Source organism: Emydura macquarii, unplaced genomic scaffold (genome assembly GCF_026122565.2).
Source record: "Emydura macquarii macquarii isolate MOO-44397 ecotype Brisbane River unplaced genomic scaffold, CSIRO-AGI_Emac_v2 contig_3019, whole genome shotgun sequence".
Classification (NCBI taxonomy): domain Eukaryota; kingdom Metazoa; phylum Chordata; order Testudines; family Chelidae; genus Emydura; species Emydura macquarii.
Window position 1 is genome coordinate 4,622,630 of NW_027133156.1, and position 15,427 is coordinate 4,638,056.

Genomic DNA, 15,427 nt, shown 5'->3' on the forward strand with positions numbered 1-15,427 from the left:
GCTGAAGGGCATTAACCATTAGAACAATTTACAATGATCGTGGTAGATTCTCCATCACTGTCAATTTTTAAGTAAAAAATATATCTGCTCTAGGAATTATTTTGAGGAAGGTCTATGGGCTATGTTATACAGCAAGTCAGACTAGATGATCACAGTGGTCCCTTCCAGCCTATGAATCTGTGAATCTAGGATCCTTAGCTATTCCATGAAGTCATGGAAAATGACAGTTTTAGTTTGTATTTGTTTACACGTAGCCTCAAAGAGTCATTAGTAAAGCTCTTCTGCTCTCTGCAGGATGCTGCTTCTGTCTGCAGTTTAGGTTCCATCATTGTGCTTGAACATTAGCTGTTACCCCCATCACAAAAAACAGTGTCTTGTAGCTACTGCTTCCTTTAAGGATATCCCAGATTATGTTTATGTACTTGTTCTGCATTTTGATCTTCACTATTAGCCCATTAGTTTCATCACTTCTTTTCTCCTTTAGGTTTTTCATTATATAAGATTGTTTTATGAATTTTCTTTTATATCTTGTCTCTATTAACTCAGCATTTTTACTGCAAGATTTCTGGTGATTGCTTGATTTCCTCCTCCTCCCCATGGAAGCTATTTTTTTAAATTTAGTGTTTACTTGAGCTACATTGCAATTTCAGTGGTGTACCTGGCAGTACTATTATTCTTGACACTACTAAGTTAAGATTTTCACTGAAGAAAAGCTAGAAGTTTGTTTGTTTAACTTTTTGAATGAGTTACTTTGTAATTGCAGTATGACTTAATTGTTGTTTTCAAATTCTTCGCAGTGGTATATTAAGACTCCAGACTAATTGAGATATGCTGCTTTCCTTAACTGAGGAGTTCAAGTGCCCGGGGTCTCTCCACTCTTACAGACTCCAGTACACAATTTCAGTCACCCAAGTACCAAATTTGTGCATGCTAACATGAAAGATTTGCACACACAGATGGATACAAATGACATTTGTGCACATAAATGTAGAGGCTGAATTGAGGGTGAATTATTTGGTCCTCTATGTTATCTTAATGTATTTATTCCACATGTTAAAATTGTGGGAAAATGTAAACATTTCATCAAGACATCAAAAGTTGGAACATTTTGACCAAAGCTATTCATCAGTTCTGCATGGCAAAGAATCCAAATTTCTTCAGTCTTTCTTCATATGAGAAAATTTTCATGCCCTTAATTAATCTCATCCCTTATCTCTGAAACCTCTCAGCAATAGCTCAGAAATATGTATTGTTATTTAGATTTAAATAAGACAGTTGCCCATACAAAATTTCTAGGCAGGCTGACAATTAAATGTTACAGCATAATGCCCCAGCAATATTAAAATGCAAACATTCAGACAGGAACAAATAACTCAGCTTGGTCAGCCCAAGTCAGCCAGCCAGCCAGCTATAAAAGAGCTCCTTTCCAACCCTGACAATCATTGTGAGAACAAGCTCCAACTCTTTCCAAAAACCCTATCAAACAGATGATGGCTTTTGCAGGGTAATGATCTCATGCTTATTAAGATGATTTCATTCAACATTTTTTCTTGGCTTTTTCTCGTCTCCATTCTTTCCTTTAAAACATCTCAATACAGCTTGTTCTCTGTTCCTTTTTTTCCCCTGGAGGCACTCATTAATTTCATACTTCATAACAAACAGTTTAAAAATCCCTTGTGTTGCTGTTCTATTGCATTCTTTACACTTTAAAAAGTCTGTCTAGGAACGGCATATATATAAGGGATCATCCCCTCCTTGTATCACTCCTGATGATATTTAGAATCCTTTGTCTATTTTGTATTATCTACTTTATTGGAAAAAAATTCCTTGTTCCCCAGCCTATTCTTTGTTGATAATACATCAAATCTCTGGTGTATTCTTGAGTTCAAAAGTAGAAAGAATTGCAATATCACTCTGACTTGAGAAATCTTTTTTCTTTCTTTCCCTCATCTTTTTCAGTTCAGCTATATTATACCTGCTATTTTGTACTTGTAATTCTTTGTATCTTCTAACTTCTAGTAGATTGTACCTAGTCAAGGTCAAATTCTTCAGGCAGTCTTATGAACCTCCTGTTCCTTTCTCATACTTACTACAGTAATAGGGGAATTCAGAGAAAGTACACTAATAACTGAAGGCTATATAATTGTATATATTTTTGGGTAGATGCCCAGAACTAACTCTGGGCAGAAAGTTAATGAATCTCTTTCCTTCTAGACTAACTGAGCTAAATTCTTCCTCTATTTACACTCTGAGCAACCCTGGTTGCTTAAGGTATATGTTAGAGTGGAATTTGACCTCATGAGTGCAGAGTTAGCATAGTTGTGCTGATTTCCTCACAATTGTCTGCTCTATACTGCAACCAATGAGAAATGACTATTAACATCTCCAAATATCTCTGTTAAGCCCATAGCAAATACCATGAACTGTTTTCTCTTAAAATTGTTGGTGATTATGCTGCAAGCATAGTCTGAGTTAGAAAATGAGGATTTGTGTTTGAAAGCAGTTAACTTGTAATAGACAAAGAAGGTTTCAAGTTTTGTAGAACTTCCCTTATAACAATTCAACTTCTATTGGAAGCAGTGATAGGTGAGCTTGGAGCATATATTTTAGAGATTACTTTGATCTGTCATGTTATAGGAAACATAGTGAGCATCACAGGTTGGAAGATTTCCACTCTTGTATTAGCTTGCCTTCAAAAAAAAAAAAAAGCTTTTCCTAGCTTTCTAACTTTCCTTCTAAGAGTGAGGAAAACATAGGGGTCTATCCTCTCAATGCATGTGTGTAGCTCCAGCTTAATGTAGCATCAAATGCCCCTCAGAGCTGTAAATTTAGAACCATTTAGCATTCTTTTACATTAATGTTCCATTTAGAGAGTTTTTGAGCTCTCCAAACTGCTAGCTGCTCAGAACAGCCTATATCATCTTTCCCAATTTTTAAACATTTGTTTTTTGGTCATCTTAAGCCCCCACCACTTTTTTTTTTTAATAGAAGTGACTTAAGAGGATTAAGTCCATAAGCAACTAAAAGTCACTCTTAAACAATGGAAAAAAGGATTCTCTGACAGAAGACTGCACAAAGACATCAGGAAAAGCAGTCGCAGAAACAGGGGGAGAGATAGGAAGCATTAAGGATACATGACTTTTGCAAATAAGTACATACCACTATACATACCGCACAGGGCACAAGGGTTAGAATTTGGGCTAAGACATAAACCCTGATATGAAATATGAAGCAGATAAAAAAGGGCAGAAAAACAATCATTAAGGATCTATCCAAGGGAAAACTACCATTGCAGCCAACAACAAGTAAGTGTTCTATCAGCATCCTGTGCAGTACAACCATAATTTCCTTCCTACTCGGGGCAAACATAAGGGTTAGGCTCCTATTAAGCCCTCAAAATAGGGTACAGGTGGAGTTCATCTGCTGCATAGGTCTTATGTTGGACTTCTGCACAGGGGTGAATTTCACTTCCTCAGACTGCATCCTAATCTTAGGCGTAATCCCTAGTTTGCTTCCTCTGGGCCAAATTCTATCGACAGAGGCACTTGGGTAATCTCCACTGACATCGAGAGGAGCCACATACATTCAAGAACAAAATCTGGGCTTCATAGGTAAATATGGCTCAGACATGCACTAACTTTGAAATAAAGGTATTTCAGACTCAAGAAGGCTTTGAAAAGAGTTGAATGTATTGTTGACCATAAATCATTTCCCACAGAAATTCTTTATTTTTTCCTATTCACAAATTGTTTGCAAACAGTTTGCAAAATTGATTACAGTAGAACTTCTGAGTTACGAACACCAGAGTTATGAACTGACCAGTCAACTACACACCCAATTTGGAACTGGAAGTATGCTATCATGTAGCAGAGACAAAAAAAAAAAAAAAAAAGCAAATTCTGTACAGCACGGTAGTTTTAAACTTAAACTACTAAAAATATAAAGGGAAATTTTTTAAACCAAGATTTGATAAGGTTAGGAAATTGTTTCTGTGCTTATTTCATTTAAATTAAGGTGGTTAAAAGCAGCATTTTTCTTCATAATACAGCTTTGAAGCTTTACTAAGTTAATGTTCAGTTGTAAACTTTTGAAAGAACCACCATAATGTTTTGTTCAGAGTAATAAACATTTCAGAGTTATGAACAACCTCCATTCCTAAGGTGTTCATAACTCTGAATTTCTACTCTATTTCTATGTTTCATTCTTTCGTTTATTGTGTGGGTGCTAGGGGGTGTTGGTGCTTGTGATATACAAGAGGTCAGGCTAAATCATCTAGTTGTCCCATCTGGCCTTAAACACCATATCTGCAGATCATCACAGCTGCAAATTCCAAGCATTTCAATTCAACATACAATACTCAGTTCATGTTTTAATATGTGAAATCCGTGTAAACAATTTACTAACCAACACAGCATGGATTTTTAATTCTATATTCAGTTTTGATATCTTCTATTCACAACTGGCAATTTGTGGTTTGTTGTTTGATCCCATAAATCATCCAGTCAGAGAATGGAAACAACATCCTCTACATGTAACTGTTTTCCCAATTTCCATTTCACATTGGATTGGGTAGTTACATAAATCACATAGTATTGTTCAAAGACATGGCCATCGCAACATTCCTATAGATAAGGTGCCAGCCTTCTTTTCCCCCTCATTGGGCTGACAATTCCTGCAAGACTTAAGTCTCATCAGAATAAGATGCTTTGTGTTACCCAACATTGATCATCATGAACATGAGCATCAAGTCACTGTCCCTGTCATATGAAAGTCCTTGAGATGTAACTCCAGACTATCTAACCCCAATCTACCTGATTCCCAAGTGTACAGCAGAATTGCAAGGCTTGTTTAGTGGTCACAGAGGGCCGCATTTGATGCAACTAAAAGCTTGAGAAGCACTAGGCGTAGAGCAAAAAGAATGTTTTTCTGTAGACTAATAATCTAACATTTTACTCTCAGAAAGCTTTCCTAAGACATATTTAGCCCACTTTTTTCTTAATTTTTTTCTGTAACTCCTAGTTTTAGCCCTTTATCATGCTAAATGGTCCTTCCCTTCCATAGGGTAATTACCCCTCAGATACCTGTTGATAATCTTCATATTCAACCACCCTTTTGTGCTACCCTTTTCCCATCGTGTGTGTGTGTGTGTGTGTGTGTGTGTGTGTGTGTGTGTGTGTGTGTGTGTGTGTGTGTGTGTGTGTGTGTGTGTGTGTAAAGCATGTATGGGTTCTTTTAATCTTTCATACTTAACATTTCTTGGACTCCGTATCTACAGAGTCAGCCGAGTGTCATAGTTCGATAATGACTGTCGCTACCACTTTCATGTCTGAAGAGCGTATTAAAGAGGCCATGAAACCTGAGGCCTTCTCCCTGGCTGAAAGTTCAAAAAGGATCTCATCCAGGGAGTGGGAAAGATTCCTCACCTCATTGGCATTCAAGCAATCCTTCCCCCCTCAGCACTTGCTCATTACAGTAACTGAGGTGGGAGAGGCTGCTGCTCAATCACAAGTTAGATTTTATTTTACTCTCTCTCTCACTCATAGGAATTCAGCCTAAAAGACCCTTCCCTCTGTGCCAGGAGTTACTACAAGCTTTAGGGCTGCAATAACTCACTTATCTTTAGCAAGGTGACGCAGAGGAAGCAAGTATCTGAAGCATAGCTGCTTGTGGAGGTAGTGTGATCACTTACACAAGTTCTCACTCTCCTGCCTGTGGAGGGGGTCTTGTTTATTTATTTTTCCTTGACATATAGGATACATCCATTGAATAGTAGTTTACTACATTTTGATGCCTCAGAAAGCCAGGTCTATCCGAATGCACGCATAGATCGTGTGCTAGAGCTAGAAATGTTATGTTTTTCTTGCCTTCACATTGTATTTGGTGACTATGTTTATAACAGTTTTTAAAATCCTGTGCTGTTTAGGCACTATTTGAGGGACTACTATATCACATGCTCCATGTCTTAAATACACTGTGTCTCCTTAAGAATTAGATTTATAGTGTACATCCCAGAGGTGAATATAATGACCTCTTTCACCTTGTCTGAAGGGCAGCCTTGTCAAACTCTCAGTCAATATCCTACAGTACATCCATTTAGCAAAGGAACATGGCCCAAACAAGGACTCTGGAGTGCAGGTACTCAGATGCAGGGTCTGACAAAGACAAATAGCATAGGGTTGCATTAACTGAGCAAGGACAAAGGGACGCCTTTCCTCCACTGTGTGAAACTGAAGGCCATTTAGATTTCTCCTGCATGCACTTAATGATGTGAGGAGAGACTTAATTCTTTCAAGTCCCAGATTTAAGAAGTGAAAAGCAAAGGAATATTTTTGCTTGATTCCACAATCCTTTTTTTCAAAAAAGATGGAACACCTTTTTTTATAGTTAGTTTAATGTATTTTGAGATCTTTTACTAATTTATAAAGTATTTATATACCATATCCTCTTCCCCCAGTTCAAATCTCTTATTCAATTGCTACTGGTTAGAATATTACAATGTTGTTGTAGCAAGAGGTCAACAAAATCTTGATTTAGATAGCTATGATTTTCTTTCTGACTCTCCTGATTAAGTCACTTATGCTGGTATTTTCTTGTGCAAATCTTGTAACGAATTTTGCAGGCTAATCTGTACTATATTTCAGGGATCTTGAAACGTCATAAAAAACAGAGCAGTCGAAAATGAAGTGGTGAACAAATTTTACACAAAGTATTACAAAAAATAAATAAAAAATTTACCACATTTAGTCATGTCCTAACCAAAAAAAACTTAGTTAATTTTTAAGAACTCAAATAACTGTCATTTCAATTTTGTAAGTATTATATTTAGACAATATTTTTAAAAAAAAAAACCTACATTTGCGACACAAGTTGTCAAAGTGCTTCTCTAATGCCAAATGACTTGCTGCACAGTAGCAGGTTATTTTTAGTTTACTTTTTCCTTCCACCCAATTGAAATTTCATAATGATATCATGTGTATTTAGAATTAGGACTATACTGTCCATTTGGGGCAAGATTCTGATCTCAGTTATTTTGACATAAATCATGAATAAAGGCATTGAAGTCAGTGTAGTAAAACTGGTGAATAAGCACTGGAAAGCCCTGTCACAGATCTAGCTGAGCACTCCCTCTTGGGTATACACTAACTGCTGTGAGGGGATCTCAGTTCTAAATCCATGTGTTCTTAAAGCCTTCCGAGTGAGAAGAGTCGAGGCATTTAGCCAGGCCTGGGGTCTCTAGGCACAATCTTGGGGTGTAGATCTCCTGTCTCATACCCGCTCTGGGGAGCTGAGATCTCATGGTCCAACTGCCTAGCCCTTAGGACTGTTGTTGCTCCCCCTCCTGCAGCTCCTCTGTAGTTTGAACACACCCTCTCCTGTAGCATCAGCCATGAAGGTGCTCTGGGATTATAGTTCATCTCTTCGGAGCCACATGATAGATGTAGCACATAACACACACACAGACAAACTTTGTAAAAGATTCTAAAACTTCATTGGTTTTACTTAGGGGATAAAGTATGGATCATTTAGATAAACAACCACCACCCTGAACTTACTGACCCTTGCTTTAGCTCACTCTTTCCTTGGGAAGAGGGGGGTCTTCTGTGTTCAGAAAAGTAGAGTTCACTACTACCTCAAGAGGCTCCTACAGCAGCTTCCTTCTGCCTCAGCTGGTGAAAATGACCAATGAAACAGACAACTCCTGTTTTCTTATAATCTTCCAGTCCTTCTGTTGTGTGACTCCCTAATCAGCCTCCTCAGATGATCAGACCCCTACCAGGTGACTTTCCCTGCCAGACAACCTCTCCCCTGGAAAACTGGTTCTCCTGTGAGGGAGCCAGCCTATTGGATAGGATGTCTGTATTTGAACAGAGGACCATCTCCATTTAATGGCCCTCTATTTTCAGCCTGGTACCACTAGCCCCTGAAATTTCAGTCCAACAAGAAGATAAAACAACAGAGAAGGTAAAGGATTGCCTTCCAAAATGGCTTTCATATCTCACATAGAATTCATAAATTGTACATAGCCAGAATCCTCAAATTGTCACAGGCCTTGATTCTGCAAACACTAAGAATATTCTTAATGTTAAGTCACATCAATTTCAACAGGACTACTAACAGTATGTAAAAGTAAATCCAATCATAAACCTTTGCAGTATCAGGGCTTTTGTAAGGCTCACAAACTGGCCTTTGATGTCTGCTCATAATCCCCATTATAATTTAACAGATAGATCTGGGGAAAATTGTGGATTGATAGCCTATTTACTGAAAAATGCAGTTTTGGTAACCCAAAACAATTCATGAATTTCACCTAAGTAGTTTCAGCTGAGAAACTTTTTCCAGGACACCATATCACGTGTGTGTCTTTATAACCTTTGGCCCAGTTATTAATGGCATTGCATGGGATGTGGGAGACTCAGGTTGAATCCCTACTCTGGAACATTTACTTGAACTCAGATCTCCCCCTCTCCATGGTGAGCATCCTAACTACCAGGCAGAAAGATTATTTTAATCCACGTTCCTGTCTCCCAAGTGAGTATCTTAATCACCAGGTTATAAAGTCATTCTCTCTCTCTCTCTCTAAGTATTCATACAAAGTGGAACAGCTTCAACAGGAGAGAGAGCGTGAGACTCAACTCTGGATAGCCCATAGTCTTGTTTACTCTTTGGTTTCTCTAGTTAGTTAATCCTGAGGCACTTCATGGTCTGTGAATCAGAATTATGACAACTGGGTATTGTCAGTTTGGAGTTTTGTTTTGGTTTTTTTGCTTTGATTTCTAAAAACAAAGGCCTAATTGTCTAACCCTGTTCACACTGGTGAGCAGCTATGTGGTCACTCAGGATCACTGAAGTAAATAGAACTACTTGCCTGAGTGAATTCTCAGTACTGTAAGGATTGCACAGTTGGGCCCTAAATGAGGCTTAGAATCATAGAACCATAGGGTTTGAAGGGACTACAAGAGTCATCTAGTCGAACCCCCTGCCAAGATGCAGGATTTGTTGTGTCTAAACTGTCCAAAACAGATGGCTATCCAGCCAGTGAAGGAGCTTCCACGACCCCTCCAGTCAGTCAGTTCCATTGCCCTACTGTTCTTACAATTAGGAAATTTTTCCTGAGATTTAATCTAAATCTGATATGCTATAGTTTGAACCCCCTGCCTCTTCTCCTGCCCTCTGGGGCAAGACAGAACAACTTTTCATGGCAGCCATTTAAGTATTTGAAGACGCCCCCTTAATCTCCTCTTTTTCAAACTAAACATACCCAGTTCCATCAGCCCATTCATATGGTTTGCATTCCGCCCCTTTGATCATCTTTGTCACTCACCTCTGGATCCTTTCCAGTTTCTCTTCATCTTTTCTATGCATTGGTAACCAAAATTGGGCACAGGGCTCCAGCTGAGGCCTAACCAGCACTGACTAGAGTGGTACTATCACCTCCTGACTTGCATACTATGCCTTTGTTAATACAGCCTAAAATTACATTTCCTTTTTTTGCAATAGCAACACATGGTTGACTTATGTTGAGGTTGTGATCCACCACAACTTCCAGATCCTTCTCAGCAGTGCTGTTGCCAAGCCAGGTATCCCCCATTCTTATTTGTACATGTGGTTTTTTTCTTTCCTAATTATAATATACATTTGTCTTTGTTGAATTTTCATTGTGTTATCTATAGTCCCGTTCTCCAATGTATAAAGATCCCTTTGAATTTTAACTCTATCCTCCAAAATGTTGACAACCCCCCAGCTTTGTGTCATCTGCAAATTTGATCAGTATGCTCTCTGTTTCTACATCCTGGTCCTTAATAAAGATGTTAAATAACATAAGACCCAGAACAGATCCCTATGGAACCCCATTCGAGTCTTCCTTCCAATCTGACATCATTCCATTAATAGCTACGCATTGTTGTCAATTGTTTAATCAATTATATATCCACTTAATGGTAGCTCTGCCAAGCCCACATTTCTCCATCTTACTTATCAGGTTATCATGGGAGACAGTGTCAAAAGCCTTGCTCTAGTCCAGATATATTATGTCCACTACATTCTCCCTCTCCACTAAACCAGTTACCTTATCAAAGAAGGAAATCAAGCTCATTTGTCATGATTTATTCTCAGTAAATCCATGCTGGTTGTTAGTGATTACCCCCTCTGAAAGAAAGTTTTGTTTCTTGCTTCAGAGGAGGTTCTTGGGGTGTGGGGTGGTAGGTTCTAGGGGGGTAGGGTGGGGTGAGAATGTAGCCAGACTGTATACATAGAACTATCCGAAAGCAACCGTGTTAGATCAGCAACCTCCAGTTCTCACCCTGCAGAAGAGCAAGAGAATGACCTAGAAAAGATAACACACATCAAGACTCCCTCCTTCTCGTCATCCAGAAGAGCAAAAGAATTATTTAGAAGAGAGAAGTCTCAACCCAGACTTTAAGAAAAATCGTTTATCTTTTTATGCTTTGATGGTCTACCGGCTTATACAAACTCATGATAACTTGTTTTGTAATGAGTATCTTCACATGAGCACAAACTGAATTTTTTATTTTACCTGTGGCCAAATTTTTCCATATTCATAGTATAATCTTGTGTTTGTCAGATAATTTTTTAAACTCAGTGGATCTGAATCAAAGTATCAGGATTGTCAAGCAAACATTGAAAGAGAGAGAAAACAATGTTTTTATATAGATCAATTAAGGGTTCATGAAGGGTCCAGATGGGATCTAATAAATTGATTTGAATAGCCTATGCTCTAGACCCTAAACCAAAATTTGATAAGGTTGGGTTCAGCAGACATAAGGAAGCTGCTGAAGTTTGAGTTATGCTGTTGATTAAAAAAAAATAGAATGTAGAAGAAACTGCAGGTTTGGTATTAGGTTAATTTAAAATTTTATTGTTTGATTTGTCCATCCCCACTTTCATGACATATACGGTATCCATAAGTGATTATCCCAGGAAAATAGCTGAACACCTTTCTGCTTTCTTTTCATAATCACAACTAAAATGGAGATATCTCCATATATATATATGGAGATATGATTACTGGAATTAACCACACACTTTTTTTTTTAAACAAACATTTATATTAGAATAATGGTCTGTATGATAGATTTATTTATTGGCTATAAATCTATTGCTCACTTTTTTCCTCCAAGTATAATTACTGCTCTGGGACAACTTAATGTCAATTTTTTTATTGAAAGAGCAACGTACCTGACCATTTCATAAATTGAGACTTTTTCAAGGGAAAATTTCTTCACATTCAGTGTCCTTCATTGTTTTGTTTAAACATTCTTAATTATCTTGAATTGAAAGATAGAAAGGAAAAATATAATTTTCCTCCTTCTCCATGTGTTCCATTTTCACTATATTACCAGTTAATGTGGAAAATACAGAAATCCAGATAAATTAGATGCTCACGAGTTGCTTGGTTTGTGACACAGCAAATTTTGAGACAATTTGTAATTGGACATTCAGTAATGATATTAGATTATCTTTGGAAGAGCTTTTGTGGTTTGAGATGGATGGGATCTTAAATGTTAAGTTTGTCCTGCTATCTCAAGATATCTCAGGTGCCCAACTTCAGTATATTGGGAGCAGAAGACCACCATGGTATTTCATACACAAATATTTCATTTTAAAACGGCTTTCTAGGAGACCTATCTAGTTAAGGTTAGTACTATAATGTAAGTAAAGTAGCCAAATACCTTATCTACAGATCTTCAAACGTCTCATTATTTAAAAATAACTCAGTCATTTCTCACCACATTCACATTTGTTTAAACAAAAATGCATTTTATTATTATAAACAAATATCTAATGCATTTTAAAGTGAATTTAGTGCTATGAAGGGGCAAATGTCATTAAAAATTTTTCATACTAATTATACAATTATCTTGAACTCTCCTCTGGAAGCAACTCTGACAGTGAGAAGGTAGTAGACTCCATTTTCAGTCAGTCTTGAGACTTCCAGGAAATTTCAGTTGAGAGCATTGTTTTTCCCTCCTCTGATGTGCATGCCAGTCCACAGAGAGGAGTATGAACTCACAATACCATTTCACATAGCCTACCTCATCTCATGATCGCATATTCAAATATTTATCCTTTCTTGGAATATGTGACAATTTTTTCAGATTCCAAGAAGTGTACCAGACTTTTCATAAAGTGGGATGAAATCTATAGGCACATCCTTGAGTCATGGGAACTCCAGCTGTACTGAAGTGTTTCAAAGTACTGACACTGTCTAGTCCATTTATTCAGGATTTTGCAGGTTTGTCATTGTATTATCTGAACACTTGAAGACCAGTGGATGTTCCAAATTTGGATTAATACAGTTTTGTACTCCTTGGCCCATCCAGTGATGGTCATCTCTTGAGCCTCTTAAAGGCATGACCCTAAGAATGGATCATATACTGTGGGGTCACACATTCAGACAAGTGTTTGTTGTGTCTAGAGTTGTACATAAATTATTTGCTAAGAAATTTCACCTTCTGCTAGTTGCAAACTCTTCAGTTTGTATGATTTTGTTATTTGCAGATATTTCATATGAACAACTTAGAGCATGGATCACTCATACTTTGTTTCCTGCAAGCATCTACTATTATTTTCACTGTGATTTTGTTTTCAGCTGGATCATGTGGTATTGTTTCTCTTTCCTGATTGGATAAAAGTACCTCTAGTACAGACAGAAATGTGTCATCAAATCACTGGACCTTTGAGTCTCTTAAAGAAAGAGTGGGAGTAGTTGGCAGAAATGCTAGACCAGCAGGATTATAAAATGTATGCTGTGGTAAGATATGATAGTTTTATCAATGTTTAAGATGTTTTGTATAACCCAGGCTTCCAAACTATGGGTACAGTTTCAGTCCTAAAATCACACTGGTAAAATCTTTATAGTACATCATATCATGTATGTGCATCTACACATACAAGTATAAGTAAATTAAGGTGGAGTACCATAAAGATTTTATATAGATATTTACATTTTGACTGATACTTGATAAATTTGATCTCAAATGACAATTTTTGCAATGTTAGACATGCTGAATTATGTATTTATGAGGAAAGATTTCTCCATCATAATCAGAGGCTGTTTTTTTTTTTTTTTTTTTTTGGTTGGTTGGTTTTTTTGGAGTTATGAATTCTATTCCTGTTGAATTTGGATTCCTAATTCCTTCAGATATTTTTGAAAATCCTAGTCAGTGTTGTTACAGCAACCCTATTACTGGGAACTTTACATTTCTACTAACTTAAAGCTACAATAATTGCACATCCTCAGATTAAAATGTTCTCTTTTAATGTATATGTGGTATCTAAAGTGCATATGCTTACACCACCTATTACAAGGTCATCCTCTCCAGCCCGGCCGCTGGGGCCCTCCCTCAGGTCCAGACTCCGGGGGAAGCCACAGTGCCTTCCAAAAAGGGGGGGGGGGGGGACAATTAGCTCTCGGATTGGGCTTAGCCCGGCCCTCCGGCAGGGCGGATGAGCCAGCAGCCTATTTCTCCAACCCTTAGACAGGGCAAGCAAGCCGTGGGTCCACTCTTGGAAGCAATCAGGAAGAGGAGGCTCTCCCAGGGTGTCTTGGGAAGGGGGGGGAGGGGACACAGGCCCACCCATCTCCACTGCGTCCCAGACCAGGGCCCTAGTAGTGGCAAAGGCGTCGCCACTCAGTCAGCAGGGCTCCCACCGAAACACGCCGACGGGACTTGCCCCTGTCCTAGCCACTCACTGTAGCTGTCCCTGGGCCACTTCCTCCCCATATTCCCCAATACCTGACTCCTCAGGGTTCCTGGAGCACTCCATCCGGGGTAGGCCCGTCAGTCCCTCCTCATCCACAGGCAGTAATGCGGGGAGCTCCTCGGCGAGGGGCAGCTCCTCTAGGTCACAGGGCTGGGGGAATGGCCCGGCCTCAGGCAGCTCATCCAGGTCCTGCCCCAACTCTGGGGGTTCGGCGGTCAGCAGCTCCTCCAGATCCCATCCGGCCTCAGGGGGGATCTCCCACCTGGGTTGCTCCGGGGGCTCAGTCCAGTCCCAGGGGACTCGATACAGCCCCGGGGCCCTGGTATCTCAGCCAAGTCTCTTTGGATGGGTTGCCTGGTCCAGCTACAGGAAGGCCCTACCCAGTCTCTAGGCCTGGGTTGGTCCGGGGATGGTCGGCATCTTTGCTCCGGCCTAGGCCTCGGGGGAGGGGGGCAGTATGTCTGCCTCCAGCTGCAGTCTCTCCCAGACTGAGCTCTGGGGCCTGTCCTTTATACCGCCCCTTCCTGTCAGGGCTCCGCCCCGCAGTTTCTGTTTGGGCTGGCCGGGCAGTCCTATCACATCCCGGTCCTTCTGTTGCCAAGCAGACTTATCCACTATACCTGGTTCGGTCTACTCAGGCTGCTGGGGCCCTCCCTCGGGTCCAGACTCCGGGGGAGGCCACAGCGCCTTCCTACACCACCCTTTATTTTTTGATAGCTCCACTCCTTTTCTCAGCATTGCTCTCCTTTTGAAAACTAACTCTTAAATGAAAGTGGGCCACTTACACAGGAAAATGCATTCACCTGAATTGAAAACACGATTAATTGTTCTGGGACCAATGCAGAAAACTAAATTCAGTTTCTTCACTGAAAACAACAAGTGAATACTATGGGGGCTGGCAGAAGACTTATTTTTATTTGAGTCTAATAGCTGTTATAAATATATGAAAACGTAGAATGCCATTTTCTAGTCACCACATTTCTTTGCTTAGTAAGGGAGCAACTATATAACAAAACTGCTAAATGAAGACCAGGGTAAGAGCTGGGCATATCCTTAAGTGCTGTGTGTGAGTTTATTTTTGATTTGTCTCTTTTGCATTTAATATACAGTATTTCTTTATTATACTTCTAATAATCAATCACAATAATTTGGAAAGAAAAATTCTGTTATTTAAATTATGGCACAAGGACTCCCCAAGTTAGAGTTTTATGCCAAAAGGGAAAAAAAGTTCATCTAGTTAGACCTCCTGTATCATAGGCCACTAACACTACCCAGCACCTACATAATAAGCCCAACAACTTTTATCTTTTAACCATGAAGTTCAAAAGGACAAGGAAAGCTGACTATTTAAAAGGCAGTTTTATAAACAGCTTTTTCTTCATTTACTATTAGACAAAAATTTGTTTTGCTTTATGACAGGAGAGGATAAGTACTACGTGCTGCTACTGTACTTAACCTAGATTTAGATTTGGCTGTTGCCTCTGTATTCAAGTTGTTAAGATATTGCTATTATAATATCTTACATTTAAATGCCTTTCATTCAAAAGGATCCCTCAGTAGTTGAAATTTGGGTCAGAATGTTATGTCTATACAGTGCACCAGCCACACTCTCCCCACGGGGAGTGTGCACACTGCATCATTTGTGGAGACAGTGAAGCATTCTCCCTGCAAACTGCCTGGCGAACTCTACTGTCTGATTTTA